This window comes from Lactuca saligna, chromosome 5 (assembly GCF_052625555.1).
Source record: "Lactuca saligna cultivar CGN05327 chromosome 5, ASM5262555v1, whole genome shotgun sequence".
Lineage (NCBI taxonomy): Eukaryota > Viridiplantae > Streptophyta > Magnoliopsida > Asterales > Asteraceae > Lactuca > Lactuca saligna.
Genome location: NC_136421.1, coordinates 235,630,770 through 235,648,586, shown reverse-complemented (window position 1 = coordinate 235,648,586; position 17,817 = coordinate 235,630,770). Strand labels below are relative to the sequence as shown.

The window sequence follows — 17,817 nt, the reverse complement described above, 5'->3', positions numbered from 1 at the left end:
TGAACACATGACTATAAACATGAACATTAAACACTTTAAATACTACAAATTAAAAAGTAAAAGTCATTAGATATCATACTAATTCATAGATACAATAAATAATTACAACAATTGTTCGTATTTTTTTGTTTTAATATGATAGTTTCTATTGAATATTTACAAATTATTGTTTATTAACATAATATGAGAGTTTTATTAAATATGGACGAAAAGAAAAATATATAAAGAGAGTATAGGTTAACTGTACGTACGGTGTGAAAAGATTACATAGTTTCAATATTGTTTGGCATGTGTTCCTTCCTTTGCTTTTCCATGGTTTTTGTATTTCTCTCGTTTGGGACGTGGTGTTTTTGGTGTATCTGTGAAATGTAATATGTTGTTACATGTAAGATATGAATAAACTGATTTAAGTTGTTTTTACCTCTTTGTTCCATCTGAATGCGTTTTTCGGTTTCACGTGATTTAGTAGGGGTGAGGGACTCCATAGTTGTTGAGGTTTGTTGTTCCATTGTTGTTGCAGGTGTTGTTTGTGTTTTTTTGTTGATATGATTGTTGGTTGCGGAGTATGTATGTCAGTGATTGTGGTGACTGTGAAATGGATATTATTAGTGGATGAAAGTTTTGTGCATTTCACATAGACATTCTTTGTCAACCCTTTACAACGTTCGAGTGGTTCAGGCAAAGTTTTTCTATCTTGACTGGGAAAGCGGTCAATGAGTTCTTGTGCACTTGCATTTACCAAAGTACGGGTTGCTTTGTTAGACATGAAAACTATTGTGGTATCTGTATTGTCTACGAGTACTGTTGAGATTTTATATCTGTGGAAAAAGAAGTGATGTGCGTGTGTGTTTTTTATAGATACTCTTCTACAAAGTATTCATGTATAAAACCACCCTAACACATTTATTTGAGCAGCGAGATACAATTCAACTACTAGCACAAAAGACAAATGAAGGAGGCAAAGAAACTTCATTAATAGTCTTTCGATGTTATTGTATTAAGGACTATACATGCACTGAGCCATACAATATCAAAAGGTGTTAAATCACCCAGTACACATGAATATTGGTGAAGCATCAACAATTGAGGAAATTCCAAACCACAGTGCCCTTCCTCTAACATGGTTCCGCTTCAGTCCAAGATCACACTTTCAAATTATAGCAGACAAGAACTTGGAGCATCCAGGTACATTTATAACATCAACCCAACACATCATCACTTCTATGGAAAGATTTCTAATGTTCTAAATTTCTTACTAATATTAAACTTACAATTACATTCAAATTTCATAGGCGTACTCATTGACATGAAAGATCGCGAAAAAAAACAAAGAACCTTTCATGGTTATCACTTTAAGTGATGAAAAGTAAGTACATATCTCTTCATACCAAAACGTATTACCTACTTTATTTCCTTTAATAAATGTTGATGACAACACCAGTTCAAGTGCGGAGGAGATTACCATACTCTTATGGAAGGAATGCATAGATTCGCCAATGGTAGACTTGCATATGTACATAGGACTACCACAACACATAGTAATAGATACTACAAAGGCATGTAAGTAGGATAAAGTTTACTGAAACAATGAGGTAACCCAGATTTTGAATAGACAACAATGTCATAGATAACCCCAGTAACATCATCACCACATACAATACAACCTAAACTTCTAGGGGCCGGTGGCCCATATCTTTTGCCAGGTACAACATTAAATAAACATACACCATATGAATCTAAATTCATTGACTGATCTATTTCTTTCGCTATCTTAAATGTACGAACATACTCATTATGTGTATGTAACATATGGCTTAAGGATTCTACAACATCTGCAGATAAAAGTACTTCCCCCTCACCATGAAACGAATGAAGTCTATTAGCAACCTCATTTTCAGTATCACACATGTACAATTGGAGAAAACGGGTTTGATGAACGTCTTGAGGATAAAAAGATCCTATCCAATGGTATATCTGACCACTAACCTTAAACACATATGGTGCACGACCTTTGTTGATTGAGTCGTCTTCGTTTGCACCAAAAGACGTCATAGAGAACATGGAATTATACGCTCTTATGTTATGCATGAAGTGATCGTCTTCGTAGAATTGCATAAGCACATTAGGCGGACGAAGAGGGTAAGGAAGAACTACATTACCCGACTTACAACATTTTGTATATCGTGGATGATTGGCTCGGGATAAAAACAATACTCTCTCATCATACAAAAAGAAAAGCCCCACAATACTCACATATGCAGGTACAATTCCCACAGTCATAATAAAAAGGCAATGTTGGTATCTCTTCCAAAAGTGAACTCCTACGTGATCGACGTGAACGACAAGGTACTATCGTATTGGAAGTAGAATCCATATGTCGTCGTTTTGGAGCCATTTGAAGAAAGCATTTACTGAAATGGAAATCCAAAAGTTATCGACATTTAACATACTTTATATGAATTTAAATTGGAAAATTAGACTTTAAATAAGTATTTTTGAAACAAAATTTTCTGATTAGTAACTTTTTATTGGAGTAGTTTTAACACATTTGAGAAGAGATTAATAGGCTGTTTAGATTGTATTAGATGATGAAATCTTTTGTAAAGATACATGGTAGAGTTGAATTTTAAAAGGCTATATACTAAAATTTAAAATTTTTATATTAACACTAATCTAGTACTTTGCAAAGTTTCATGTATTTTATTTAGAAGTTTAATTACAATTGCATACTATATAAATTCACGATGTGAATAATTGACCTAATTATATAACCATATAAAGAGCAAAGTTACATCTATTTTGAGTAAAAAGTACGGGTCAATATTATCATTGAGATATAGAGAAGAAAGTTAGCATTATAACTCCTCAAGTGTTTGTAGTTATCAAATATTTACTAATAGTGATAATCTAATGCACTTACCGTTTATAATAGATTGTAAAAAATCCATTATTATATGACTGTGGTTGACCATGGGTTCAACACTACTTGTTTTTTAATTAGATTAACTTTTATATAACCATTTAGCTTTAAAAATTACAATTAAGTGCATTATGTGGTTATGTGAAAATGCAATATAAAATCATAAGATATATTGGTTAGGGTTTTTACAGCTTTTCTTAGGTAAAAATTCAAGTAAAAAAAAGAAATAATAATGGTCAGTGGAATTTTTGTCAATGCAAAAAATGAATGCTAAAATCGGTCTAAATTTTTAAAATGCATTAATATAACTTGATTGTTAGAGGCATGTAGTATGATCTTAGAAATTATTAGTAGATTGAATGAAGTTGGAAGGATAGGATCAACAAAATTGCAATATATCTAAATCTTTCCATCGGACATCTACTTTTTTTTTATTGAGTAATGGTTATGAGTAATATAGAATGTAATGAGAAACTTACCTTTTACAATATTTTTTTATTTACATATTTATTGTATGTTTATGAGCTAGATAGTTTTATAAGGTTTTGAAAACTTTGTGATAGAAAACCTATCACGTAAATTTTACATCTAGCATTATTAAATACGGTTAAATGCTTTATTGTCGTTTGGTGAAAATGTAATATAATTTCTTTCTTTTTTTTTTCAAAATAAACTACTTGTAAACCCATTTTACCTTCAATTTATAATTACTTTTACAATGAATTTCATACTCATTCCCAAGGGGGTTTTATATAGTTTTACAGATTTGGTCGTTAAATAGTTTTTGGGTTTCCATGTCAATTTGTTACAAAATGGTCATGTGTTAAGAATCTATTTAATTTTCGCTCATTTTTTTTTAATCATATAAGTTGTAAATTCTTAAATTTATATTTTTGTTTTAGTTTGAAATTATATTATTCCCTTTAGTTTGAAAAATATATAAGTATGATTATGTTTTGGTATAGGAATTTTGAATCATTGCAAGTAATAGTAATTCGTTCCAGTTTTAGACAAAACATGGTAAAAGTCCAAACCCATGGACTATTTTTGTAAATATGTATTGAGAATTTGTGTTTCATTGTAATATTGACTCCTATCTTGAAATGCCATTCTATTTAGTTTTTTTTTTATTAGTATAATGCTATCGTAGGTTTAGTTTTGCTATAAATTGTAAAGTTTAGAATTTGAATCTTTTTATTGTCAAAACTTATTTGTGTTGGAAATTGAAATTTACATTTTATTATATGGATTATAGATTTGCCGAGGCTTAATATGGTGTCAAAGGAGAAGGGTGATCTGGTGGTTGCTGCATCATTTTTATTTAAATTGTTTAAGTTTTCTTTTTTGGTCTTGTTTGAAACAGGAGGCAGAGCTTTGGATGAAAAAATTACAATTAATATTTCAAGGATTTGAAGAAATTTTTCATGGAAATAAAGAACCTGGAAAGTTTTTTTGTGATTTAGTTGAAAAAACGGTTCTAGGGGCATTTTGAGACAAATTTGGATATAATGTGTACTCTATATCTTTCCATATAACAGCAACATAGTTTAATACCAATAACCTTGTTTTTTTTTCTAAAAAATGGCATAGTCATCAAAATTATGTAAAAATTGATTTTTTTTTTAAGGATTTCAATTTAGTACAATTAGGGAGAATGATTTATGACATTGGACTGGCCCTATATAAACGTATCGTTGGATAATTCCAAATCTGGGACAAAAAGAGTTCCAGGGGTATTTTAGGAAGTTTTTTGTTTGTATTCTTGACAGGAGGCAGAGATTTGGATGAAAAAATTACAATTGATATTTCAATGGATTTGAAGAAATTTTGCATGAAAATAGAGAACCTGGAAAGTTTTTCTGTGATTTAGTTAAAAAACAGCTCCAGGGGCATTTTGGGAGAAATTTAGATATATAGGGCTTATGCATCCTTCACAAAATGTAAGGCCCATACAATTAACAGGAGGGTTTCACACCTAGATCTATAGAGTAATTAATTTTTTTTTTTATTTGGAATATATGAAGATGTTGTCTTTTGATTAGAAACTTTTACTTCCAAATGAAAAAAGAAACATAATAAACCTAGGAGGTGTTGATACATGTTGATATGGTCTCAAGTATATTAATGAGATGTCACCACCAGTGGGTGATTGATATTGCCATATTTATACTTATTTTTAGGCAGTATTTAAGTACATTTTTATTAATAAATTGATAATATGTGTAGAATAGTGATATTTATGAGTTTAAATTGTTATTTTCAGTCAATACAAAGGATTTTCGAAGAGAGGGACCAGAGGTGACAAAATGGGGAACATGGGAGGCTTGGAAGACAAGAAAATAATAATTTCATAATAAGAGCTTAATCCACGATGTGGCGGTGCATCCCACGACGTGGCACGGGTGTTCCAGTAGATAAACATTGCGACGCGGAGGATTTCCTTGAAGGATACGTTTTACTTGGAGCCCACGACGTAGCGCATATGGCCACGACGTGGCGCAGGTTTTTGAGGATTATATAAGTTCTCCTATTATTACGAATAAAGGGACTTTTGGCAGAAGAAAAGGAGTTCCAGGAGACGTTTCAGACGAGAAGAAAGGTCCTGAAAGAGGGATTTCAACACCAAAAGAAGTAAAGTTTTATATTTAGTTGATTATAAACATGTTTTTCATTAGTTTTAGTTGTGCTAGTTTAATTACTATGATGAGCAGCTAAATCTAGCTACTTTTGCTTAGCTAGATGAAGCTTTGAACTTATGAATAGTTATATGTTTATGGATTAATTTGAGTTGGTAAGAGTTGTTTGTGTTTGATTTGTATAACCTAGCATGTTATTATTTGCTTATCTAATTGCTAGATTGCATGTTCTGTGTAGCTTAGTGACTATGAAACCACATGAACTTGTTTACCTAATAATTTAGTGAACATTAAATTGTTAGAGCTAGGATTGACCAATCTTAGTTAGTAATTAGGCTAAATAAATCTTAGCTGTGCTAGAGAACGTAAATTGTGACCATAATTGCGTTTATACAACAAATCTTACATAGCATATTCACATTCATAATTAGTTCTGTGTTTAATTATGTGTGAACATACATGGTTTAACATGAATTAGTTATTTATTGGTAAGATAGAACTAAATTACTAATATAACTAAAACCCAACTTAATAACCCATAATCATTAGCTAGCCATAAGGAAGAAGTGGATTCAACTAAGCAAGAGTGTGTTTTTATTAATTTGATTAAGTTCATTTGATCTTGCAAAATCAGATAAAACCCCCTTATTAAATTTGTTAATAAATTAGGTTAATTTATTAGTAATTAGGTTAATTAGTAACACCGTTCCCTGTGATCGACACCCGACTTACCTAAGCTATACTGTAATCTGACTAGGTACACTGCCTATAAGTGCATAGTTAGTCTTAGTTTGTTAGGTTATAAATATTAAAATTAGTGGGTACTTTCGTGCACATCAAGTTTTTGGCGCCGTTGCCGGGGAACGGTGCAGATTATTAGTTTATTTAGTTGCATTAGATTAATCGTTTTTTTTTAGGAATAAAATCTGCAGAAAGCTTAATTGGTTATTTATTTTGCTAGTTTATCTTAGTTTAATTATTGTTTTGTTTGTCACAGAGTTCACGACGTGAGATTTAGTATACTCACGACATGAAATCTGAGAGTTCATTTTTAGTTTTTCTTATTTTAGTCCAGTTTTACGTTTTAGTTTAGCAAGTTGCAGGAGTTAATGACCAGAGGCTCAAACACACCATTGGTGCCACCACTAGAAGATCCCGAGTTTGCAATTCACAAGAAAAAGACGCCCTTGCAAGAATTGAAGTCAGCCTTCTCTAAGAAATCAGGAAAGAAGACAGGAGAGTCAAGTTCCTCAACGAAGCATGAGAGCAATCTTGAGCATTTGGATCATTCACCCGTGCAAACCGAGTACGAAAGCGACACTGAGCCAGAATTTGAAGAACACACGAGTAAACTCGAGAACGAGCCAAGGAACGAGATGGCAAATATTGAAGAAATGTCCATGGGAGCTTAAAAGAAGCGGATCCGCGAAGATGTGGGTCCCGGATTAGTCCAACCCGCAATACCTGCCAATGCCACATTCGAGCTGAAGGGACACATATTGACTGCGCTGAAGGACATCCCATTTTTCGGGAAAGACCATGAGGATGCTTTTAAGCATCTAGATGAAGTCAATGACATTGCTGATTACTTCAATGTACCAAATGTCAACAGGAACACCGTCCTGCTTAGGATGCTGCCCGTTACTTTCAAAGGAACTGCTAAGGAATGGTTAAAAGCACTCCCACCGGGTACAATCACCACTTGGGCTCAAATGCGTGAGCAATTCCTAGACCAGTTTTGCTCGCCATCCAAGATAGCCAAACTCAAGAAGGCAATAGCCAACTTTGAGCAACAGCCGGGGGAGTCACTGTACGAAGCGTGGGAGCGGTACAAGGGCTTACTCAGAAACTGCCCGCAACATGACCTAAATGTGCAGCAAGAGATGTCAATCTTTTATGATGGGGTCAATGTGATGACAAGACAACTCCTTGATTCTCAAGGACCGTTGACAAGGAAAAATCCAAGGGAGGTCAAGGAGCTAATTGAAGAATTCGCGAAACACTCCCGCGAATACCATAACCCGAGGCAGGATGGAAGCAAAGGCGGTGGAGGAGCCCAAACTGAAGAAATTGCAGCTGTCATGGCCATGCTGAATAACATGGATCGCAGGATAACACAAATGGACCAGTCGATACACGCTATAAGAGCGATGCAATGGTCCACACTTGACCAAGGACTGCAACGTGGATGAATTTGGGAACAGAAAAGCTCAAGTGTGCTACTCTAATGGGGATAAGTTTGAAGAGGACTGGAGGAAACCGAAGAAGGAGTGGCTTCCATATGAAGAATATAGGAAGCAAAAAGAAGAGAAGTATAGGCAGACAGGTCGAGGCCTCTATCAAAAGGAGCAGCCACCAGCCGAGAAGAAACCCGACCTAGAGACCATTTTAATGAAATTTATGGAAGCATCGGAAAAGCGACACGAGGCCACGGATTCCGCTATCATGGAACAACAAACATTGATCAAGAACCAACAAGCCTCCATCCATAACCTTGAAGTACAATTTGGTCAACTAGCAACTTTAGTTCATGAAAAAATTTCCCCGAAGAGTCCCGAAGTACAAGCCCAATCTCACGTAATGGCCATCAATACTGAAGAAGATACAATATCTGAGTTCCTGGAGGCATTGGAAGAAGAACCGAAACAGCCCAAGAAATTAAGGATCGACAATGGAGAAAGTGCTGAACCAGGCAACCCACGACGTGACTCTCCTCTCGCCACGACGTGGCGCAAGTCTGAGCAAAAACCCTTTGCGCCTATTCCAGCTTATCATCCACTTATGCCATTTCCCACCCGCGCAGCACTTAGTCGACTGGAGAAGGAACATTTAGAGTTTGTGAAGCGTGTGAAAGGGATCCCAATTAATACTCCCTATGTTGAATCCTTATCCAAAGCTTCCGAAAACCAGAAATTACTGCAAGACTTGATAGATACGCGAAGGCAATTAAAGAAGCAGTCTACAGTGATTCTGAGTGAACAAACTTCAAAAGTTGTTTTGGGAGAAACACCAGAAAAGATGGGGGATCTTGGACGCCTCACTCTTCCATGCGAGTTTGGGAATAAAATGAAGGTTAATGCTTTAGCCGATTCTGGGGCTAGCATTAATTTAATGCCTTTTTCATTTTATCAAAAATTGGAGATTCAGAAGATGAAGGCTACAAAAATGAAGATTCACATAGCGAACCGTTCGGTGACACAACCCCGAGGCATAGTGGAGGATATTTTGGTGAGAATTGGAAAATTTATTTTTCCAATAGACTTTGTAGTCATGGACATGAAAGAAGATCCAGATGTTCCGATAATCCTAGGACGGCCATTGCTCAACACTGTTGGTGCCCTTGTTAATATCCGCGAGTCGAAGCTAACTTTGAGGGTTGGAGATGAACAAGAAGTCTTTGGGATAAAGGATGACTTTCAAGAAAATAAAGAAGAGGTGTTCACAATTAATGAAGAGAATGAACTAGAAGAACTGGAAAAGCTTATGGAAGAAGAGATAAAAGTAGTTCATCAAGTCAAAATGACAAAATCAAAGGCATTTGTTCCATATTGGATTGAAGTCATAGCCTACAAGAGTCCGCCTTCTTGGGTAAGCAAAGAGGATGAGGAAATAACAAGTGATGAAGAGGAGGTCACTTCAAGAGTAACAAAGCCGGTGGTGAAAGCAGAAGAGAATGACATAAAGTACAAGGAGGAAACCACGGGCACAAAACGCAAGCTTGAAGAAAAGGGAAAAGCTAAAAAGGAGAATTCAAAGAAGGCGTATAAAAGGAGAATTCAAGCTTACAAAAGGCGGTTCAAGGAACAAAAGATCTTGGTAGAGGACTCTTCCGAAGATTCAACGTAGAAGGCACGGAGTCCAGCTCAAGACTCCAAGAAAAAGAAGCGCTTCTCGGGAGGCAACCTGAGTTTGGTTTGCATTTTCTTTTTAAAATTTTCTTTCTTTTCTTTTTAAGTAGGAAAGACATCGATTCATCATCTAAAAAAAAAACCGGTAACTAGTAGAAAATTAGCTGTAGGGAACTTTAAATAATGATTGATATGCAAAATAATTAATTAATATGATAAACATTATTGAGACTTTTGCATCTGGCAGTCTCCACGACGTGGGCATAGCCCAGCCACGTCGTGGGAAAAAGGGAATGCGCGACTGACAAAAACAACAATTTAAGGTCCACGACGTGGGCATCACCCGCCACGTCGTGGCCTTTAAAAATCAGGGGGGACCAGTTGTTTAAAACCCTTTGACTGATAACTCTCATTCCCACTTGAGGCTGCCGCACGAACGGAAACATTGTAACCCCACAGCTAATTTCGTATTCTACTTCTAATTTCCTTGCAAGATCTTGCCAATTAATCCATTTGGTACGTGTTTTCTTTATTATTTTGTAGTAATTCTTCTAATTTCAAGTTTTCATGGTTAGGGTTTGTATGATTCACGAAATTGGTTGAATCTAATGGTTGATTTTAGATTAAATATACCTTTAATGGTCATAGGAACAAACCCCAACCATTGATTTTAGTAGAAATCGCATGCAATTAGATCGATCAGCACGCTGTGAACGACGCGACCCACGACGTGGCGCAGCCTGGTCACGTCGTGACTTCTGTCAAATTATTTAAACTGTTTAATGTGTTGGTTGTTTGCTGTTTTGGTTTGTTCTGATTGCAGAAATGGGACCACGACGAGCTGTTCCGTAGGAAGAAGACCCGATAGATGTCGCAAGCATACATCCTTTATACCAGTTTCCTCAAAACATTCCCCGACCGTTGTTAACAACCTACGAGAATCGGCTTGGATGGTTATATAATAGGGAGTTTGCAATAGCCCCGATTATTGATTGGGGATGGCTAGGTGGAGTGGGCATGGTAGCGGAGCTGGGACGTTATTGGTCAAAGACTTATGTTGGAGATCAATTTTCGTTTACTTGTCACGGGTGGAGGAATTTATTCACCATTCAAGAACCCGTGTACCGGGAATTATCGGTAGAATTTTTCTCTACCGTATGTTTCGAAGAACGCACCCTTGATGCCACCTACAATAGAGCACTTGTTTTTCGTTTGGGTGGTGTATATCGTGAGTGTAGCCTTCGGGAATTTGCTTGGCGTATGGGGCTCTATACGGAAGTGGAGACGCAATCTCCGTTTTTTATCCCTTTCTTGCTTGGATGTGCGCGGAATTTTACTCCGGGTACCTTGGATGTGCAGTTTTGGCGGGGCATTTCTAACCATGAATACAACACTCGTGACTCAAGTGAGTCACAAATTCGGAATCCTGTTCTCCGATTTTTGCACCGCCTCATCACGTTTTCAATCAATCACAAGCATCATGGTGACAAGGTCCCCATCCAGAATCTATTTTATTTATGGACTCTTATTACCCCGGGGGTTTGCTGTGATTTGCCTTATATGTTGACAAGGTTTATGGGGAAGAAAGCGGCCAACTCTAGGCCTGGGAGCCCGATTACTGGGGGGCATTTGGTTACTCGCCTGGCTAGGTCATATCATATTTTGACCCATGACTTTGTGAGGAATCTTACTCGATTCCCGGATACCGACTTGACCATTCAAATCTTGGGTGTGATGCGAGCAGTGGTGAATATCGGGGGTTGTTTTATGATACCACCAATAGATAACGAGGAAGAGGAGGGGCAGCCGAGACAGCAACCACCCGTTAGGCCGAGGCATCGAAATGTGCGGGCTAGAGGCGCGGTTGAGCGAGAGCGTGCTGCTTCACAGAATGTGCAGGGAGTGCCCACCGACCCTTTTCAGAGTCGGGTTGGAACATATTTGGATAATCTACGGGGTCATGCCATTTACCATACCCAGCTTACCGAGGGTATTTATTCACATTTGGGTGTGACCCGCCCACCTGCTATGCCACCGCAGTATCCCTATTTTCCGACATGGGAGGAGTTATGGCGTCCGCAAAATGATGAGGCAGGGCCAAGTGGAGCACAAGATCAAGATGATGATTGATTTTATTTTATTTTATTTTATTTTTTTAGTTTGACTTTGGTGTGTAATGTAAAACCTTATTAAAACTATGATGTTACTTTTTGTTTCTTTTGGGTTGTTCTAACTTTTCAGATTAGCGTTGGAATTCTAAGGAGCATAGTCGGTTATCTTTCGAGTCGTGTTTGTCTAGTCAAGGAAGCTTAGAGTTGTGAGTCCGAGTCCACAATTCAAGATAAGTATGGGGTATATTAGGAGAGAGGTTCTAGTTGGGACATATATTTGCATAGAAGTGTCGGACACCAGTTAGCCATTGGTCAACGATGCTAGAGTAAATAACGCCAATAAGTCATTTTCTACTGATGCTTAGTTCCACGACGTGAATTCCTTATGCCACGTCGTGGCATGCTTGCAGTTTGTAGTAGTTCAGCATTTTGGTGTTCGTAGTTTACACCCGAATCACGACGTGTCCAGATATATGCCACGACGTGATCCAGTTTATCATTGCCATATTTTTCATTACCAATACCCACTTTGACGAATTGAAGTTCGAGTCATGTTCGTGGTTTATTTACATATTCACCCAGTTCTACACCGAGTTTCTATTTTTGGAAGTCCAATTCCGCATTTTCCACACTTTTCGAGATGCTCATGCCGCTATTCCAGGGGAGTCTGTTCCTTTTTCTCCCTTTTCTTTAATTTTGATTTGTTTTGATACATACAATGAGGGCATTGTATGAAATAAGTGTGGGGTAGGGGTAGAAAAAGTAAATTGCTAGGAAATTTTGAAAATTCAAATTTTTATTAATTGAATCTAGTAATAATAATTTAAGCTATAATTGCTAGTATTATGTGGGATGATCCGGTGAAAGTTCAAATGTTTAGTTAAACCAATATACGTTATAGTGCATTTGTGGCTTCCCTTATTTTAGTGAAATCATGGAACAAAAACATAACCCCGCTCGGTTTGAAGGATGCAATATGTTTAGCAGCCTAAACCTGAAATGTAACCAGGAAAATTATTATCATTAACCAATAAAGGTTGAGGTTGAGCGCCTCTGCTTAAGCATGTAGGTTTTGAGCGAAAAAAGAGAGGTACATGTAAAAAAAAAAGAAGAGAAAGAATTACGAAAAAGTTTGAAGAATTTTGGAGCAAATAAAGTGAAGATCAAAAGATCAAAATTCTGAAGAAATCCAAAAAGTTGAAGATACCATAAATGAATTCAAATAAGGTGTGAATTCAAAGAAATCGAAGATCAAAATGTTCAGAAAGTGAAGCATTCAAAGAAAGCTCCATAGTGGTATCGGAAAATTGTAATTCTAGATTATGTATGCTTAGGTTGCTCAACTAAAAATACCTTGAGGTTATGAGGTTTTCTGAGGATGGATTCGGAGGGTTGCATAAAATGAGCATTGTTCGGAAAAAGTGGGCAAGTGTTTATGAAGATTGTGAGTATTTAAAGTATGGGGGGGTACTTAGGAAAATTTTAGACACAAATGCATGCGTTGAGGTCTTGGCATAATGGCTGAACTAGAGTTGGATTGTTCTGTGTAGTGTTAGTAATTAAGAATTAAGTGTAAATTTGCTTGAGGGCAAGCAAAGCTTAAGTGTGGGGTATTTTGATATTGCCATATTTATACTTATTTTTAGGCAGTATTTAAGTATATTTTTATTAATAAATTGATAATATGTGCAGAATAGTGATATTTATGAGTTTAACTTGTTATTTTCAGTCAATACAAAGGATTTTCGAAGAGAGGGACCATAGGTGACAAAATGGGGAACATGGGAGGCTTGGAAGACAAGAAAATAATAATTTCATAATAAGAGCTTAATCCACGATGTGGCGGCGCATCCCACGACGTGGCACGGGTGTTCCAGTAGATAAACATTGCGACGCGGAGGATTTCCTTGAAGGATGCGTTTTACTTGGAGCCCACGACGTGGCGCAGGTTTTTGAGGATTATATAAGTTCTCCTATTATTACGAATAAAGGGACTTTTGGCAGAAGAAAAGGAGTTCCAGGAGACGTTTCAGAAGAGAAGAAAGGTCCTGAAAGAGGGATTTCAACACCAAAAGAAGTAAAGTTTTATATTTAGTTGATTATAAACATGTTTTTCATTAGTTTTAGCTGTGCTAGTTTAATTACTATGATGAGAAGCTAAATCTAGCTACTTTTGCTTAACTAGATGAAGCTTTGAACTTATGAATAGTTATATGTTTATGGATTAATTTGAGTTGGTAAGAGTTGTTTGTGTTTGATTTGTATAACCTAGCATGTTATTATTTGCTTATCTAATTGCTAGATTGCATGTTCTGTGTAGCTTAGTGACTATGAAACTACATGAACTTGTTTACCTAATAATTTAGTGAATATTAAATTGTTAGAGCTAGGATTGACCAATCTTAGTTAGTAATTAGGCTAAATAAATCTTAGCTGTGCTAGAGAACGTAAATTGTGACCATAATTGCGTTTATACAACAAATCTTACATAGCATATTCACATTCATAATTAGTTATGTGTTTAATTATGTGTGAACATACATGGTTTAACATGAATTAGTTACTTATTGGTAAGATAGAACTAAATTACTAATATAACTAAAACCCAACTTAATAACCCATAATCATTAGCTAGCCATAAGGAAGAAGTGGATTCAACTAAGCAAGAGTGTGTTTTTATTAATTTGATTAAGTTCATTTGATCTTGCAAAATCAGATAAAACCCCCTTATTAAATTTGTTAATAAATTAGGTTAATTTATTAGTAATTAGGTTAATTAGTAACACTGTTCCCTGTGATCGACACCCGACTTACTTAAGCTATATTGTAATCTGACTAGGTACACTGCCTATAAGTGCATAGTTAGTCTTAGTTTGTTAGGTTATAAATATTAAAATTAGTGGGTACTTTCGTGCACATCAGTGATGTTGAAAAGACCATCCACATAGGTTAATTACTTTTTTTGGACAACTATATCAAAAAGTATTTTTAATCTTTTTTCTATAGTTGTTATGGTGGATGCATGTATGTATCAATTCATGTCTATGGTTGCCTTTACCAATCAAAATTATCATTGAGTTTTTGTTCTTTCATATTCGATTCATATTCATAGGTATTCAGGGGCATTTTGGGAACTTTTTTAACTGTTTACAGGAGGTAGAGCCTTGGATGAAAAAAAATTGCAAAAAATTAAATGGTCTCAAGTATATTAAGTTGATGTCACCACCAGTGGGTGATGTTGAAAAGACCAACCACATGGAATAATTACATTTTTTTTGGACAGCTATTTCAAAAAGTATTTTTAATCTTTTTTCTACAATTGCTATGGTGTAGGAATAAAAAGCATTTATGTATCAATTCATGTCTATGCTTTGCCTTTACCATGTCAAAATTTTCATTGAGCTTTTGTTCTTTCGATTCAAGTTTTTAGGTATCCAGGGGCATTTTGGGAATTTTTTTACTGTTTATAGGAGGAAGAGTTTTGGATGAAAAAAATGGCAAAAAATTATATGGTCTCAAGTATATTAATTTGATGTCACCACCACATGGATTAATTACTTTTTTTGGACAACTATTTCAAAAAGTATTTTTAATCTTTCAACGATTGCTATAGTGTAGGAATCAAAAGCATTTATGTATCAATTCATGTCTATGCTTTCCTTTACCAAGTCAAAATTTTATTTGAGTTTTTGTTCTTTTATTAATCAATTCATATTCTTAGGTTTCCAGGGGCATTTTGGGAAATTTTGTTAACTGCTTACAGGAGGAAGAGATTTGGATGAAAAAACTTGCAAAAAATTATATGTCCAAGAGTAAGTGGTAAGAGTGTGTAACAGTTAACGGTACAATATTAAAAAAAAAAAAAAAAAAAAAAAGGGTATGAATGATAAAAATTTATTGTTTGGGTCATCAATTGTCATATGGCCACACTAATTTTTCATCAGATATGGGGGCATGAAGTTTCTGAAAAGTATAATGTTCTGATTACTATGTGGGGATGAGGGGAACGGGTTTGAAAGATTTGCAATCAAACTAATAGAGAAAGAGATTACAATCAAAAGAGAGAATGAGATGCATGTTAAACTAATTGATGAAAGTGGACAAATCACAACGAAGAGCAATTATAGAGAAAATCAAAATCAATTAGAGAGAATATATGACATACCGGTATATCAAACAATAACAGAGCACAATTTATTGGTGGCGGAAATTGGTTGGCGACAGAAATGCGAAATCTTGATTTCTTGGATGGCAATTTGTCGATCGTCAAACCCAAAAACTTGGAGACATCGCTCAAAAACATGATAGGATTAGAAAGAAGTGCAATTGAATGAAGATCATTAGAAAATTTAAACAATCAACAACATACCGAAATTCCTAACAAAACAGGTTGCAGACGTTTCGTTACAGGCGTTTTATGACAATTGAGTGCAGAGGTCATTGGCGACAGAAATCGAACAAATCAAAATCCTGATTTCTTGGTTGGCAAATTGTCGATCCTCAAACCCCAAACGTTTCAGACAGCGCGCAAAAAGACGATAGGATTAGAAAGAAATGTAATTGAATGAAAAACATAATAAAACTGAAACAGACAACAACATACCGAAATTTCTTACACCACAGGGTACAGACGGTGGAGAAGGTGTTGGAGAAAATGATGTAATTTCCTGGTGGCGGACGAAACGTGCCTGAAATACGTCAACGGATTCTTCGAGTTGTCGGCACTCTTATGAAATCAAAACGATGTATGGTTTGCAGGAACGAAAATGGATTCTATGAGTCGTCGGAACTCTTATGGAATCAAAACGAAACGTCCCGTTTGTAGGGAAAACAGGGACCAAATCTTTAATATTAACGAAATGGTGTGGTTGAAATCTAAATTGCATAAAAGATACTGTTGGTAAACACGATGTCTTTTAATATATGAGTATAATAGTTCTAGTTAAACCCTTCAAATGTCAAAAACAAAAAGCAAATAATTTATTTAGACATGTAAGTAATTATATCTTGTTGGATACAAGTAAAACTTTTGATTTAGTTCATCAACAAAAACGTAGTTATCTAACTATCTCCTTTCTTCTACAACTAAGTGTGAGCCCCATGTATTACATGAGTGTATTTAAAAAAATTAAATATGTATAAGCATTTAAGAAATTTAAATTTATAAGAAAAATGAGAAAAATATTGAATTATTAAAATTAAAGTGTTTTTTTTTCTTTTTTAAATTTAAACAAATCATTTAGATAAAATAATCAAAGCAAATCAATGAGATTTTATTTTAAAATTTTGAAGTTATAAGGAAAGTGTATTAATGAAATTGATATGCATTTATTATTAAATTTAAATATTATATGAAATTTAATAAAATAGGAAAACCATAAAATTAAATATGGAATAAAAATTAATTCAAAATAACCACAAAATGACATGTGGCAAAATGAATAAGAATGTGACAAATGGCAAAAAAAAAACCTTCATTTATTAGAGAAGATAGATTTTATAATTTTTTTAGAATACATATGAAAAAATACAACCAATTATATATTTATATTTATATATATATATATATATATATATATATATATATATATATATATATATATATATATATAAAATCTTATATTATTATTTACATTTCAAATAAAATAAAATTGTAAATTTGAGAATACTTGACCAACTAAAAATATGATATAACATGCATGTCTCTTTATCAATAATATGTGAAACAAGTCGAAGCTTACATTTATTTCAATTATTTTTGCTCAATTGTTTTCTCTATATGGAAGTATGTCGTTGATTATTATCACCTAACCACCACAAGACGTCTTGCTACACTATACTTCGAGGATTGAGTTTGACAATTCACCAAAATTGTAGACTAAACAAGTAAAAAAATTCTCTAACTCTTGTACTCTCGAAACCCATGCAAAAAGAAAAACCAAGCAATACATATGATCATGAATTCCTGCACAAAATAGCAAAACCTTCCCGACAAATGACATGTTATCAAAGAAGATAAAAAAATAAAACTAAAAATGCAAAAACAAATAACGAATAATCAAATAAACTAAATTAATTGAAAATCATTCTCCGACAACGACACTAAAAACTTTGATGTGTATTTTTAATGCACTAGTTTTCTTTATTTGTAATTCCTAGTCGATTTATATGGCTACTTTATATCTTGCTCTTCAAATATATAGATCCTTACTAGGGATGAGCAAAAGGACTGAACCGGCCCGAACCGGACTGGAACCGGGAACCGGCTTCGGCCAAAATCAAGAACCGAACCGGCCCGGCGG

General features: G+C 35.0%; 1 long non-coding RNA gene and 1 other non-coding gene across 2 annotated transcripts; both read right to left on the bottom strand.

Annotated features, from left to right (window-relative positions):
* Positions 1-1,602: 1,602 nt before the first annotated feature.
* On the bottom strand, positions 1,603-16,121 carry LOC144998823 (uncharacterized). Its single transcript, XR_013660446.1, has 2 exons — positions 15,681-16,121; positions 1,603-2,411 (listed from the first exon to the last, which is right to left on the bottom strand). It is a non-coding gene; the product is annotated as an uncharacterized LOC144998823 (long non-coding RNA).
* On the bottom strand, positions 7,317-7,423 carry LOC144999010 (small nucleolar RNA R71). Its single transcript, XR_013660539.1, has one exon. It is a non-coding gene; the product is annotated as a small nucleolar RNA R71 (small nucleolar RNA).
* Positions 16,122-17,817: the final 1,696 nt, after the last annotated feature.